Genomic DNA, 14,491 nt, shown 5'->3' on the forward strand with positions numbered 1-14,491 from the left:
CCCTGAGTCCCTGGTTTGCCAGTGAGGAAACTCTGACTCAGCCTGGCCAGCGTCTTGCCCCCTGGCCCTTTGGCTAAGCTGACGGCCAGCACCAGGCCTCTGGTCTTTGTACCGACTTGACTGCTGATGACAAACAATGACACCTGAATTCCTTGTTCTTTGCTGAACAAGGTACAGCCTGACCTCTGGTATCTGAGGCTGTCTTATGGGTTAGTTCCATCTCTCAAGAGTGCCTGAAGCCCCATGGTGGGCTCTGTTGGAAACTTGGCTGAAACCCATCTCAATTGCTCCGGCCACATGGCCAGCAAGGGAAACTCACTCACTGCCCAGCTTGGGTTTTACCTTCACTTGGATGGGTTCCCCTTCTCTCGGCCCTTGCAGTAACTCCGCACAAGTGATCACATTTGTGTCCCCGAAGTGGTTTGAATGGTGGCGTGCCCAGACATACATCTATATCCTACCCATGCAACCTATGAATGGGACTTTGTTTGGACAAAATGTTTTTGCAGAGGAGATGAAATCATCCCGGGTTATCCTGGTAGGATAACCAATGACAAATGTCCAGGAGAGACACAGAGAGAAGAGAAGACGGCCATGAGCGGACTGAGGCAGAGACTGGAGAGATGCAGTCATAAGCCAAGGACCGTCTGAAGCCAGCAGAAACAAGAAGGCAAAGAAGACACCTCTCCTAGAGCCTCAGAGGAGCACTGTCCTGCTGGCCTCGGTTTGGGACCTCTGGCCTCCAGATTGCAAGAGAGTACATTTCCGTTGATTTAAGCCGCTGGATTTGCAGTGATCTGTTACAGCAGCTGCAGGAAACTCATACAACCTGCTTGGGGGAAGTGACCCTGAGAGGAGAGCCAGGAAGTGGGCACAAAGGATGGGAGTCAAGACTTAAAGCTTTCTCAGAAACAGAGGGATTGTCTCATGAGTGAGACAGTTTTGAGTAAATTAAAAATTGAGTAAGGAATAATAAGTGGAATTAGGCAGTGACTTGAATCTTTAACATTCTTCACAAGAAAATGAGAAGAAGGGATTCACGAAACCGCGGTAGGGGTGTCTCAGCCCATAAGGGCGGGGTGCACTTTAGGTGCAGGTATGTGCTGGAAGGTATAAGCTCAGGGGTGGGTCACCCTTTACAACTCATGTGGGGAAAAAATTATAAAAATAGAAGAATAGGAATTTATGGGTGCAGAGCAATTATATGCTAACCATGGTGTGAAGTGGCTGGTGATCAGAAGATTAGAAGGAAGCAGGTCAACTTTGCACCCCGCCCCTGCCCCGTGTTCATTCCTAGCTCCTAGTTGGGTTCTCTGGGACTCCTCACCTTTGGATCTGATCCAATCCCTGTTCTTAAGTTGTTAAGAAAACAGGGCCAGCCCTGCTGACCTCTGGACAAGGACCAACAGTACACCCCAACAGCCAGCCCCACGGTCTGGTGGGGTGTGGACTGAGTCTTGGCAAGCCTAGAGCCGCTGCTGGGCCCTCAGCGCCCCTCTGGTCCTTGCCTTGCTGTGCACCAGGACCTCCTCCTTCCCTCACCTCTGGTCTCTTGAGACGACGCTTCTGTCTTGGTCTTATTTCTTCAATTCAGACTTCTCCTAAGTCCTTCCCTGGGCAGGAGCGTGTCCTCATGCTGCCGTGCAAGGACGGTCCCACACAAGGAACACCCGTCTGCCTGTCTGCTGTGCATGAGCTGCACTGGGGTTTCCTTGCAAGCTGTCAGCAGTGCCAAGTGTTGGTGTGGAAGACAATCCATCCTAGACGATGGGGGCGGGAGTGGTAGAAGCAGAGAAGCCAGCCAGCCGACCGCAGTGGGAGTAAACATAGGTGAGGAGGGTGGCCTGGACCAGGGAGTTAATGTTGGAAGTGCAGAGAGGTGGTTGCCAACAGGAGCAGGCACCACCATCCACCAGTTGCTCAAGCCAAGGCCTGTCAAGTTGCCCTTGATTTCCATTCTTCCCTGAGCCCCACAGGCCATCACGAGTTCCTGTGGACTCTATTTCCAGAACATCTCTCAAATCCCACCACTTCGTGCTCTTCCTGCTTCTCCACCCTTGTCACCATGTTGCTCACCTTGACCACGCATCAGTCTCCTAACTGTCAGCTCACCTCTGCTTCCAGCCTTCCTATAATCTATCCTCCACACAGCAGCCAACATCATCTTTGAGAAAATAAATCCTATGACGCCCCCTCTTTCCTCAGAAGCCTCCAAAAGCTTCTTACCCACATGGAATAGAATCCTGACTCCTTCCAGACCCTAGAAAACTTGCCGTGCCTCTTCTCCCCTCCCATCATCTTCTCCTTGCTCCTCCCCCTCTAGCAAACCAGCCTCTATCTACTTCTGGAATACCCCAAAACTGCTCCCACCTCAAGGCCTTTACCCTTGCTGTTCTCTGAAATGCTCTTTCCCCTGTCTGTCTCTGCAAGGCTGCTCCTTCGCATCTTCCAGGGGAAATGTCACTGGCTCAAGGCAGTCTTTTCTGACCACTGGTCAGGAGATGCCTCACCTTGTAGTCACTATCACAGCATACTGATAACGCTCTTCTGAGCATTTATCACTACAACATTATCTTGTTAATTTATCTGTTTACTTGCTTTTGTTGCCTTCCCCCAGCATACTAAAATGCAGGCTCAGTGAGAGCAGAGCCCTTGTCCATCTTGTTCATTGCTATGTTCCAGCACCTTCAACAGCCTCTAGCATGTTCTAGGCGTCAGTGAATGCCCTCGATGAATGAATGAATGAATGAATGAATGAACGAATGAATCTAGCTGGATTTGGTGCATTACAGTGTCCCAGATCTTTATGACTCCTGAGTTTTGTTATCCAAAGTATCTTCCATTACTTTCCACTCTGGTCACCTATAACCTTGATAAGCAAGCCATTGAACAAAGAGTGACTAAGGCAAAGTATGTCACTAGGACTCTCCCTCTGGGTAACAGTAACCAAGGCCTGATTAGCTCTTTCTGTATAACTACTCTTGAAGATGTAAGACACTGTGAAATGTCCTGCTCAAGAAGGAGCAGCAGCCTCTGCCCGGTTGGCCTTATCTGCTTCTCCAAGAAGCCTGTCAGCTCACACCCACACAACCTGTTTTGAGAAATGCTGGTGACCCTGAAGCCTTCGCTCAGTTGGGTGTGTTTCCTGGCTCAGTGCTGCCAGTGCAGAGGTGAAGTGTCCGCTGCTGTCCAGATGCATGCTGGAGACCCGATTGGCCCTCTGTGCTGGGCTGGTGTTTGCTGTGGACACTTCCCAGGTGTTTCCCATGGCACACGTCAGTGCAGAGCTCGTGGGCAGAGGACCAGGGGCCTCTGAGAACCCTTGGTGCAGAGATACAGTCCCTTGACCCCCCCTCCCCCCCCAAGTAACTTAAAATACAACAAAAGCGAACAGGTCTCCCCGCACATAGAATGACACTTGAACATGTACGTCAGTAGCAAGACTCCACAAATACAGGTTCTTAAATGACATAGAATGTTAATTGTTCTCTCATATAACACCTGAGAAAGGTGGTCTGAGGCTGGTTTGGTGGCTCACTGACTTTGGGACCTGGGCTCCTCCCGGCTTGTTCTGCCCCCTTCCCCAGGGCAGATGGCTCACTGCCACCTCCCTATTCCTCCCTGGGAATGAAAGGAAGGGAACCCCAGGCACTTCCATTTAAGGTCAGTATTCATAATTGCACGGGGCAGTCCTGCTCATCCTCATTGGTGGATTTAGTCGCATGACTTCATCCTGCTGCAAGGGAGGCTGGGAAGTGTAGTCTTTAGCTAGATGAGTCAGTGCTAAGAATGGATACCCGCGGGATAAGCAGAAGTCTCAACGGCCATCCCTGAAATGAGCCCCTCCTCCTGGGTTATGTCCCAGTGGACCAGAGGCAATCCTTAGGTTCTTCTATCTCCTGCTTAATCCAGATCAATCTGGAACCAGGGCCTGTGGATTCTGGCCCTTCAATTTCTCTAGCAATTGATCTCTTCTTTCTATCTTCACGAATCTCAGAGGGACAGCACAATAGCGTCTGGCAGTCGCTTTCCCATCAGATGCCCTCCCTCTGATAACTTCCTCCCGATCAATACTACCCTGAGCAGACAGAGAGGCTTCCTAATGCATTGCTCTGATGATGTTATTCCCCTGTTCAAAAGCATTCAGTGCCTCTGCTGTGAAAATCTAAACAACCTGGTGAGGCTTTCAGCGGCACTGCCAGCTTTGTCCTCCCACACCCCTCACCAGCCATACCGTGAGCCTCCAGGTCCAGAGAGTGAGGAGAAAAGAGAACAGAAGTTTATTGAGGGCCTTTTGTAATCATCGTTGCTGTGGCTGAATGTTTGTGTGGCCCCCAAATTCATGTGTTGAAACCTAACCCCAATGTGTGGATTTGGAGGTGGGGCCTTTGGCAAAGGACTGGGTCACAAGCACAGAGCCCTCAGGAATGGGACTGGTGCCCTTATAAAGGCAGCGGGAGAAGTCTCCCTTTGCCCTCCTGCGATGCGGGGACACAGTGAGGCGACGGCCGGTTAGGCATCAGAAACTGGGCTTTCATCCCACATTGAATCTGCCTGTGCCATGGTCTTGGACCTCCTGGCCTCCAGAACTGTGAGAAATAAATTTATGTTGTTTATAAGGCACGCAGTCTGTGGTATTTTGTGACAACAGCTCAAATGGACTAAGACAGTCATCACTGAAATTTATTGGTGCCTACTGAGGGCTGGGGCCCATTTTGCACGTGCTCCATAGAGCAACCTCATTGGCTCTCTGACATGACTCCTGGGTGTTAGCTCCTGGGCTGTGACAGTTTTGTCAGAGTTTCTCCCTAGAGACTTGCAGCTTCCTGAAGGCCCAGAAGATTCCCCTTTCACCTCAGCCTTGAGTGTCCTTGGGCGAAGGAATTACCTTTCAGAGGAGTTGGTAGGTGGCTATTCCCCTGCCTGGAGAGGCTGGCAGGAGAGGAGAGACTGAAAGTGGGTGAGCTCAGTGGGGTGCCTGGCTGGCTGATCACAACCCTCCTCTTCATTTCCAGAGATTTTTGGAAGAGGCAGCAAGCCCTGGTCTGGGTTGTGGTTACTTAATCATGGACTTATCAGGAGCAGAAGTGATGGGTGGCCCTCAGAGGCATACCTGACGTAGCTGGAAATGGTCCAGGTCTGGTGCATGGGGCCTGGCCTGTGTCAGCAGAATGAACTTGGAAGGCTCTCAGCTGATTGCAAGTCCTGGGTCTGCTCCCAGGCTCAGGGCTCTACACCATCTGTGTGGGTCTGAGCCCTTCTGGTAGGCTCCTGCCAAGAGCTCTGGGGAGCCCTTGCACTGGGGAAGGGGGTGTCCCCGCACCTTTTAGGGTCAACTAGACACAGGCTGTCTACTTCTTCCAATTCCAGGGGACTCAGATACTTCTGGGCTCTACTGGAAAAAGGTGGGGGATGGGGACAGTCATGATAGATAATAAGCATAATTAATAAGTTTTCAGTAATTAAAATGGCAAAAACTGCATGAAGGGTAAAAAGAGAACAAAAATGAGAACAAGGTGGGGCGGGGGGGCTTCCAAATCAAAGTGGCAAAAGACCTGTAGAGACGGTCCAGGGCAGTGACTGTCAAACATTTTGGTCTCAGGATTCCTTTATGCTCTCATCGTTCTTGTTTATGTGGTTCTACCCATGTTTGACCAGATTAGAAACCAAATCTGCAAAGTGTTAAAAAAATATATATATATTTATTATATATAAAAATATATATATTTATTTAAGAAGAATTACAGTGGAACTATTTCGTGTTCACACGAAGAACATTTTTTAAATGAAAGGTAACAATATTGTAAAACAACCGAAAAATTAGTGTGAAGCATGGCGGTTTTTTACCCTTTTGTAAATCTCAACGTCTGGCTTAACAGAAGGCAGCTGGAGTCTCACATCTGCTCTGAATCCAGTCCATTGTCTCACATGCCATGAAGCCTCTGGAAAACTCCACTGTACACTGTGGAGCAAGAGTGGAAAATGCAAACAACACTTAGGAAAGTACTTCTGACCTCACAGATCCCCCCAAAGAGGCTCAGGAACCCCCAGGGGTTCCTGGACCACACTTTGAGGACTGCTGCTCTGGTGTATTCCCATCTCTCCATTCTTCAGATGAGAACATTAAGATCCTGAGTGGGACAGTGTGTTTCTCAGGTCTCCCAGCTCGCTGGTAGCGTGGACGGAGGACCGGACCCACAACTTTCTCCCTTAGCCCCAGGTTCTCTCCCCAGGATGATGTTTATTTGTTGCTTGATTATTTTAATGCAAAGCAAATGCCCAGATATTTAATTATGCACATAAGGAAGCCGCAACTTTTGAAACAAATGCAGTACAAGCCCGGTGACCACACACAGACAAAGGTAAGTGGCGCGGGCCCCGGGAGCGTGGCTGTTATTAATGGCGTGTTTACTACTCTGTCTATCTCGTTGCGCTGTGGTTTGCACAATGGCCCTGTGTGCTCTCTGAGAGCCTGTGTGCATTAGGTGTGGCCTTGTGTACAGTGAGAGGAGTTCCTACAATAACAGTAAATACTCCCTTTGATGGGTGGAACAAAGGTGATTTAAACGGAATCTTGAGGGAGAAGGGGAGCTAATGAGCTGCTCTGGGCCAGCTGGGCACACTCGGAAGAACATCCCACCTGCTGAATGGGTGAATTTCACACACCTTGACTTCCAGCCCCGGGAGCCACCAAATTGGCTTAATCACAGCCAACTAGTGAGAATGGATCGACCCCTCTGGTTCGGGGTCCATAGGGACAGAGCTGCCAGGGGTCACCACCAACGTCAGGATCCTATTCCAGGAAGGACAGGCCCTTAGAGTGAGTGTGGTCTGAACAAACAGTTGCGTTCACGGATCACCCCAGGTGTCGTAGGCATTAGTCATCCAGATGTTATCAAGATGTAGAAAGTTCTGACAGGGCTGGGAATGAGTCACTGGGCCATCAAAGACCCACGAGATAAACAGAAACGAGGTAGAAAAATCAATACGGTGTGCTTTGCTCAATGGGCCTGGCTGGGATTGTGCAAGCAAAGATTTCACCACCCAGAAGGTGATGTCTGGGAGGCCCCCCGGGCCCCCACACCCAGCCATGGGGACACATGGAATTGGTGGGGACCTCTGAGCCTGGGCCCATACCTGTGATGGTGGTCCAGTGGTCACTTGCCAGTCTCTCACAGAAGTCCTCCTTTTAGACGGTAAACCTGTAAAATCGGCCAGTGGGCTTCTGGAAAGGAAGAAAGGGAAGGAGGCACGGCAGAGAAGGAAATGGGTTGTTACCGGGAATAAGGTCAATTTCAGAGAGTTTAAAGTTTATTCTTTTAACAAACAGCTTTGACTAAGAACCTATATTTTCAGAATTTATTTTAAAAATACGTATTTAAAATCTTAATTTTAGACATTTTTAAGACATCTTATTTTTTAGACTGTTTCGATATGATAAAATAATTTGGTTGATAAAGCTTTTATGGCCAGTGTGAATTTGAATTATTAAATATTTACCATGTTTACTGAGAGTCTGGATGGAGTAGCTTTAAAAAGACATTTAATGTACTATATTCTATAAAATAAAAAATTAATGTTTCATGTCTCCCTTTCAAATGTTCAACCCTTTAACTGATTTTGTTCATCAAGCAACACTTAATTAAGCATAGATTGGGAAAAACTGGGCCTATAAATGCTGTCCCATGATAGGGCTCAATACTAATGCCAACTTAAAAGAAATTGGTGCTTTAAAACTTAGAGAAATTATATGGACAAAAGTTAGTATAATATGAATAACTGCACCCATATTTAATGGGAATATTTTATAGTTTAAAGAACCACAGGCTTACTTCTATTGAAATGACATTTAAACACCCTTCTCTCTCTCTCTCTCTCTCTCTCTCTCTCTCTCTCTCGCAATAAACTTGACATTCTTGGGGCGCCTGGGTGGCTCAGTCAATTGAACGTCTGCCTTTGGTTCAGGTCATGATCCCGGGGTCCTGGGATTGAGCCCCGCATCGGGCTCCCTGCTCAGCAGGGAGATTAGCGATGCTCGTTACATCACTAATCTAATATGCTGATTTTAGGTGCCCTGCTTTGGGTCACTACTGTGGGTGGGCGGATACCATGAGAAGCTTTGCTTTTGTTTTTGCCTGACCAAGTCATTATCTTCCTACGGACCTTGAGCACTTGGACCTGCTACTTAATTTATCATATTCCTAAGAACATTCTAGATCAACCCAAATCAGATACACTGCTGTCTCCCTGGTGGTATCACATAGCAAGTGGTACATATTCCTGGTTATCCTTTACACCATGCACTCCGCAGGTAGTAGGGGCTCGGTGGGTATTGCTGAGCGAGCGCCAGGAACAGAGTGCAGAAGGAGAAATAAAATGTATTATGACATCATTAAACCACAAATGTTAGGAAAAAATTCCCATGTTGACAGAGAATGCTTTTTAAAAACCAGTTAGTTTGTGCTAGTCTCAGACTAATCAGGATGTGCAGGAGTTTCAGGAGAAAGCTGGAAAAAGTCAGTGGTGATACAGACGGGGCAGAAACCCAGCGCTGCCCCCAGCCTTTTCGGCATGGCCCTCATAGGGGGAGATCCTCTCAGTCCCCCTGGAACCACCATTGCCTTGGCCTCCAGGGCCAAACTGGTCACTGAACTCCACAGCTGTTGGTACTGTCAAAACAAATTATTGACCCAAGATGGAGCCGCTCAGGCCCAGGGGCCATGTCATTGGCAAATCCAAACAGATTGCTTCCAAATTCCTGTCAATGCTCTGCTTGACCAGAAATGCAGTGCACCGAGTCAGCCAATCCCCAAACGCCAAGCCAGCTCTGGGCTCTGCCCTTACTTCCTTATTCTCTATGCTGTAAAAGCTTCCTGCCATCTGCTGCTCTATGCAGGTCTCTGGATGGAGACCGTCTACTTCAAGAAGGGTTCAAGTTTGTATCACCTCCATTGTCTGCTGTGATCATTTGAAAAATATCTTCGGGTCCTGTTAACAGATACATGGAGGCCTATTAAAAATGTTAAGAGTTTAGTAGAGCAAGAATCTTCTAGAATTGGACGGCACTAAGCTGGAAGGGGTAAGGAGCCCTCCCTGGTCCCGCCACAGGCCCCAGACCAGAGATGTACACAGAGAAAGTGAGGGAGCAAAGACGGGAATTCGCTGAGTGGCTGTCACTTAAAGCACGGTTGGCTATTTGCGGTGGGTGGTCCTTAGGTTTCTATTTTGTGATCTTGATGCATTTACGGGCTTAGAGTTTGGCTCGCTACCTAGGCTACCAGGGTATTAGAGTCACCTCAAGCTAGTGGCCTCTTTGTTTAATTACTTTAATAGGCCAAGCTGCCAAATTTGGGAGTAGAAACCTATGAATTAATTTTAGAACTCAACCTTAAAAGAAATAGTTGAAAAGCAGCCACATCTGGACCCATACACAGATCTTCCTCTGTTTACCACACGGGTGCATCCCAATAAACTCATCATAACTTGAAAATATGTCAAAAATGCATGTAACCTACTGCGCATCTTAACCTAGCAAACATCACAGCATGGCGGAGCCCTTCTTGAACACGCCTCAACGAGAACACTTACGTTAGCCTACCGTTGGGCAAAATCATCTAACATAAAGCTCATTCTATAATAAAGTGTTGAATATCTCATGTAATTTTATGGCCCCATCACTAGAGAGTATCTGCACATTGCTAGCCTGGGGAAAGATCAAAATTCAAAATGAGAAGTATGGTTTCTATGGAATGCAAATCGCTTTCACACCATCGTAACCTCAAAATGTTGTAAGTAGACCCATTGTGAAGTTGGCAGCCGTCGGTACACGATGCAGACCTATTATTTATTTTTACTTTTCTACACCTGGATATTTTCACTGGTGGTACATGGTACACTAGAATATAAATCATTTCAGCAGCAACCCAGTAGTATTAAACGTTCACACTATAGAACGCCTTAGTTTCTGTTCCGGATGTATTTTGATAGGCATCATAGATGAGATCTGGGATCAGACCTCGGATCTGTCATTCCGTAGCTCTGTGACCTCGGGCTGGGTGCTGACCCTCTCTGGGCCCCAGATATAACATGGGAACCACAGCACCTACCTCAGGGGTGTTGGGAGCCTCAATTGCCACCTTGATGGTCAATGGCTCTGTCTGTCTGTCTGTCTATCGATGTATTTGAAAGAGGACTTCAAATACCTCCGTTTCGATCTCAGTCTGTACCTTCTGATTAAGTTCTTCCTTCCAGCTTACCTCTGTTGATGCAAAATGAACACACCTTTTCGCATCGCTCAAAGAGAGTTCTCTTCCAGCCCAAGTTAGGACAGCTGTCCGGGGAATCACGCTCTTCACAGGGAAGGAAGTGCTCTGGAAAATGAACAGTTTTTACAGGGTTATGTACTTTTTTACATCTTGTAAAAGCTCACAAGATTATAGATTAGCATATAGGCAGGAATTGCAAGAGTTTTAACATCAAGGAATGCAGAAAGCAGGAGCACTGATCCCTATCTCTAGGACAAGGTGGTTTCCCTTTAGGCTACTCATTTACAAAGCCAGGGTACAATGCGTGGGTGACAGGCCATAAGTCAGGCTTTTGGTTTAAAGTTTACGTACAGTCATGCTGATTTAGGAAGAAATCTAAAATAGGTTCCCTTATATATCAGACTTTTAGAGAATTGTTATCGCATCATCTCTTAACTTGGGCAAAAGACCCGGCAGGCAAAGCATCCCATGATGGGAACCAAAACTACCCCCTCAAGCAATAGGGACTGCCCTGACGCCAGCCAGCCCCCACGTGTTTGACCCCAAGACAATGATCGACCTGACCTTCCCTGGCCAGCTGCATGTACCCACCGACCTTTGTCCCACGTTTTTCTTATAGAGACCTAGAAGTATTTTCAGCACTTTGGAGACAATCCTTGAGATGTGAGCCTGCTGTCTCCCCAGTGTTGGCCTCACTGAAATACATTCCTTTCTTGTGTCACCACCTCCTGTCCCTCTGCCTTTGGGTTTTGTCAATGACGAGTGGCCAAACCTGGTCTGTTTGAAACCCCTGGAGCCAGGAACTCCTGTACCCTTGGGCTCCGGTTACATATCTATCTATCTATCTATCTACCTATCTACCGCCTATCACACAGTCTACAGACCGGACCACATGTACAGTGTTTTGGGACAACCTGGGCTGGAAACACACATGTGGTCATTGGCTACGCTGCCTCCAAAAATGATTGGATTTTATGCTTTTGTATAAAGTAGCATTGTTCTCCAATCTGAGACCCTGGTCAATTGATGGAAGTTCGAGAATCTGCTAGAACACGGTAAAAAGGAAAAACCGAGAAGAAACAGAAGACATTCTTTTCTTGTCTTTGGTCTGTCCCACTGCTGTGTAGAGACAATTTTCCAAAGTTCAGTTTAATTATGTCAGACGATGGAATGAATCAACCTACTCCAGTGAGGAAGGGCCTGTGGCCTTTGGACTGTTAACAGCCTGTTTCTTACTCGAGGAAATGGATCTGGAGACCTGAACCTCCCCGCAGGGCTGTGGCCCTGTTAATGAGACAATGTTTGCTTGGAGCTGGGCGGGGAGTTAATACTTCAGCAAAGCCTGTTTCTTCCTTTTCCAAACACCTTCTTTAAGTTATGTAAACAGAAATTATTTTGATTTAAATGGAACCTGATGCTTAATTAACAATGAGTGATTTTTCTGGCAAACCCAAAGTAAACCATTGGGTGAAAATGAATTAGTCTGGAAAACTTTCCTCTCTGATAAGGACTCTGTCAGCCTGATAACCCTCCCAAGAGAGGTTCTCTGTCTTTTTCTCCCCCGAGCAGAACTTTACTTGACTAATGTACCCCAGATTTAGGATGCTGAATTAACTCCTTACATTCGAAAGTCTTCTGTGATTCTAGATTTCTGCAGCCATTCATAGTAGAGCTGAAATTCTGAGCAAGACTTTTTCTTTCTGAGACCCTCAGGTCTCAATCTAAATGTCACCTTTCAAGAAAGGCTTTCCTGACCTCAGGCCAGCTTGAATCCCAGCCAAGTGATCCAGAAGGCTTCTGGCAGTGGCGCGATAGGACAGATGCTTGGGCGTGCTCCAACAGCAGAAAGAAACTTCTGCAAAGTTCAGGGTCGCCTCCCCTTGCCCTTTCCCCTCACCCCCTGCTATTTTAAGTGTCACCAAAGCTTTGGGTTCCCCTTAGCTGTTTCTTTTACAGAAGTCTGGTTCCTGTTAAGACCCAACATCATTCTTCTGGTTAGGATGATGTCAGACCCTGAGAGGCAGGAATGCCGCTCTGGATCCCAGCACTTCACACAGTGCTCCAGGCCCGAATCCAGACATTAACCACCAACCGTGACACGGGATGGAGACGAAATTCTGTTAATTTCACCATATCTGAGTAGCTCCCTTTTCTCACGAGGGATACATTTGAGATTAAGACACCCAGCACAACGAACTGGGGTCTCAGAAATTGTCTCCTGAATCGACAACGGGAGGAAGGAAGGAAGGGGCTGGGCCGGAGGTGGTGGATCTGGAGAGTGAGGTGAGCAGAAGGGCTTCTGGAAACATCTTTCTGGCCACTGCGCAGAGAACCGAGGCAGCAGAGAGGCCTGTTGGTGTGAGGTCAGGGTCGGAAAGGGAAGTGGACATGCCAAGGAGCATTGTTGAGTCTGTGTGGAGGTCTTTATTGTGGAAATTTTGAAAAAAAAAAAAAAATCAATTGAGAAATACCAGACCACATGACAGGTTAAGGAACAACTGAAAATGGTGGTTAAGATAATCAAAATAACTAAACAAAAAACCTGAAGACTCCCCAGATGGGAAAAGCCAAGGCTGTTTATTCTGAGGCGGCAGGGAGTGGGCCGCTGTCACCTGCGTCTGGGCAGAGACTCGGAGTGGAAAAGCTTCATAGCAGAGACAAGGAAGGCTCCAGGCACACCCCGAAGGGAGGCTGCAGCCCAGGGAAGCTGAGGGCTGCTAACGAGAAGCAGGGTGTCTTGGGTGAGGGCGGAGAGGTGCGTATTTGGCTTTCTCTGGTTGACCAGGCCTAAATTGGAAGCAAGAGCAGGGAAAGTGTCAGTTCTTAATCCAGTGCTGGCCCCTTGGGACTCCTGGTTAGGGATTACTGCTTTATTTCCTGGATTGTTGGTGGAGAAAGCAGCCTGGCTTCCTGCAGGCCTGACTTAGAGCAGGCCGGCTGGCTGGGCTGAGTACTGGGGATTGCGGGGGGGTTGTTTTCTTGGGCAGGTTGCTGCAGGGTGTAGGTCATTCTGCTTTTCTACATGGTGTGTCCCTTGTCCCTTGGTATATTCGGTGTCTTATGTGCTGAACAAAAGATTTTTCGAACAATCCTTGATTTGCATCCACACATTAGCCAAAGGTCTGGAGGACAAGCGTGAGAAGCTGGGTGAAGTGGGGCATTCGGAGGGGGGTGTGCTGAGTCAGGTGGGATCTCGCTTTGAGAGTAAAGCAGGACTGGAGCCCCTATCTCTGCAACTTTGGGACGCGAGGAAGAGAGCGAAAGCAAAGCCCGGTGCTATCAAAGGTGGGGAGTCCAGCAGGAGCCCTCCCACAAAGCTAGGGCCCCAAGTGGCTGCACCCTCAGTGCACAGGTGAGCTGCCAATGTCACCCACCATGACCACCAGAGGACCACAGGGAAAACAGATTCTCTGGAGCCCCTTGCTTGACCCGACAGATGTATAAGGACCAACGAACCATGACTATGGAATTTACCTTCCTGTCAAGCACACGCAGAGTATTTACCTCCGTCATGCAATACAGAATGGGCTAGAAGACGTACCCCACGGATTTCAGATGACTGATAAGTCACACACCACATTGTCTAGCCACGAGGCTGTTAAATTAGAAATCAATAACACAAAGGTAACCAGAAGAAGAACTCACGTGGACTGTGGTTCAAGAAACACAGTTGTACCTATTTCATGAGCCGATAGGTCAAAGCTGATAGGTTTGCTAGGCTGCCAGAAGGCCCCGCAAACTGGGTGGCTTACACAATAGGAATTTGCCCTTTCTTAAACCCTCCCATTCATTGGCTCATTTTATCCATATACATTTTATTTATCTTCCTTATTACATAATTTTATGTGTTAGCTCGACTGAGCATGCCTAGATTGCTGAGAAGGCATTATTTCTGGGTGTGTGTGTGAGGGTGTTTGCGGAAGACATTAGCATTCGATCCCCGAGACTGAGGAAAGAGAGTCGCCCTCACGGATGTGGGTCATCATGTAACCGGTGAAGGGCCCAAGTACAACACAAAGGCAGAAGAAGGGCGAATTCTCTTGTTTTCTGTTTTGGAGCTGGAACACCTGGCTCTCCAGCCTTTGGACATCAGAGCTCCTGGACTTTATTTATTTTTAAAATTTTTCGATAATAGCTTTATTGAGCTAGAACTCACAAAGCATCCAACTCACTCATTTAAAGTGTACGAACCAGTGGTTTTTAGTATATTCACAGCGTTGTGCAAA

This window comes from Ailuropoda melanoleuca, chromosome 1, assembly GCF_002007445.2.
Source record: "Ailuropoda melanoleuca isolate Jingjing chromosome 1, ASM200744v2, whole genome shotgun sequence".
Taxonomy (NCBI): Eukaryota; Metazoa; Chordata; class Mammalia; order Carnivora; family Ursidae; genus Ailuropoda; species Ailuropoda melanoleuca.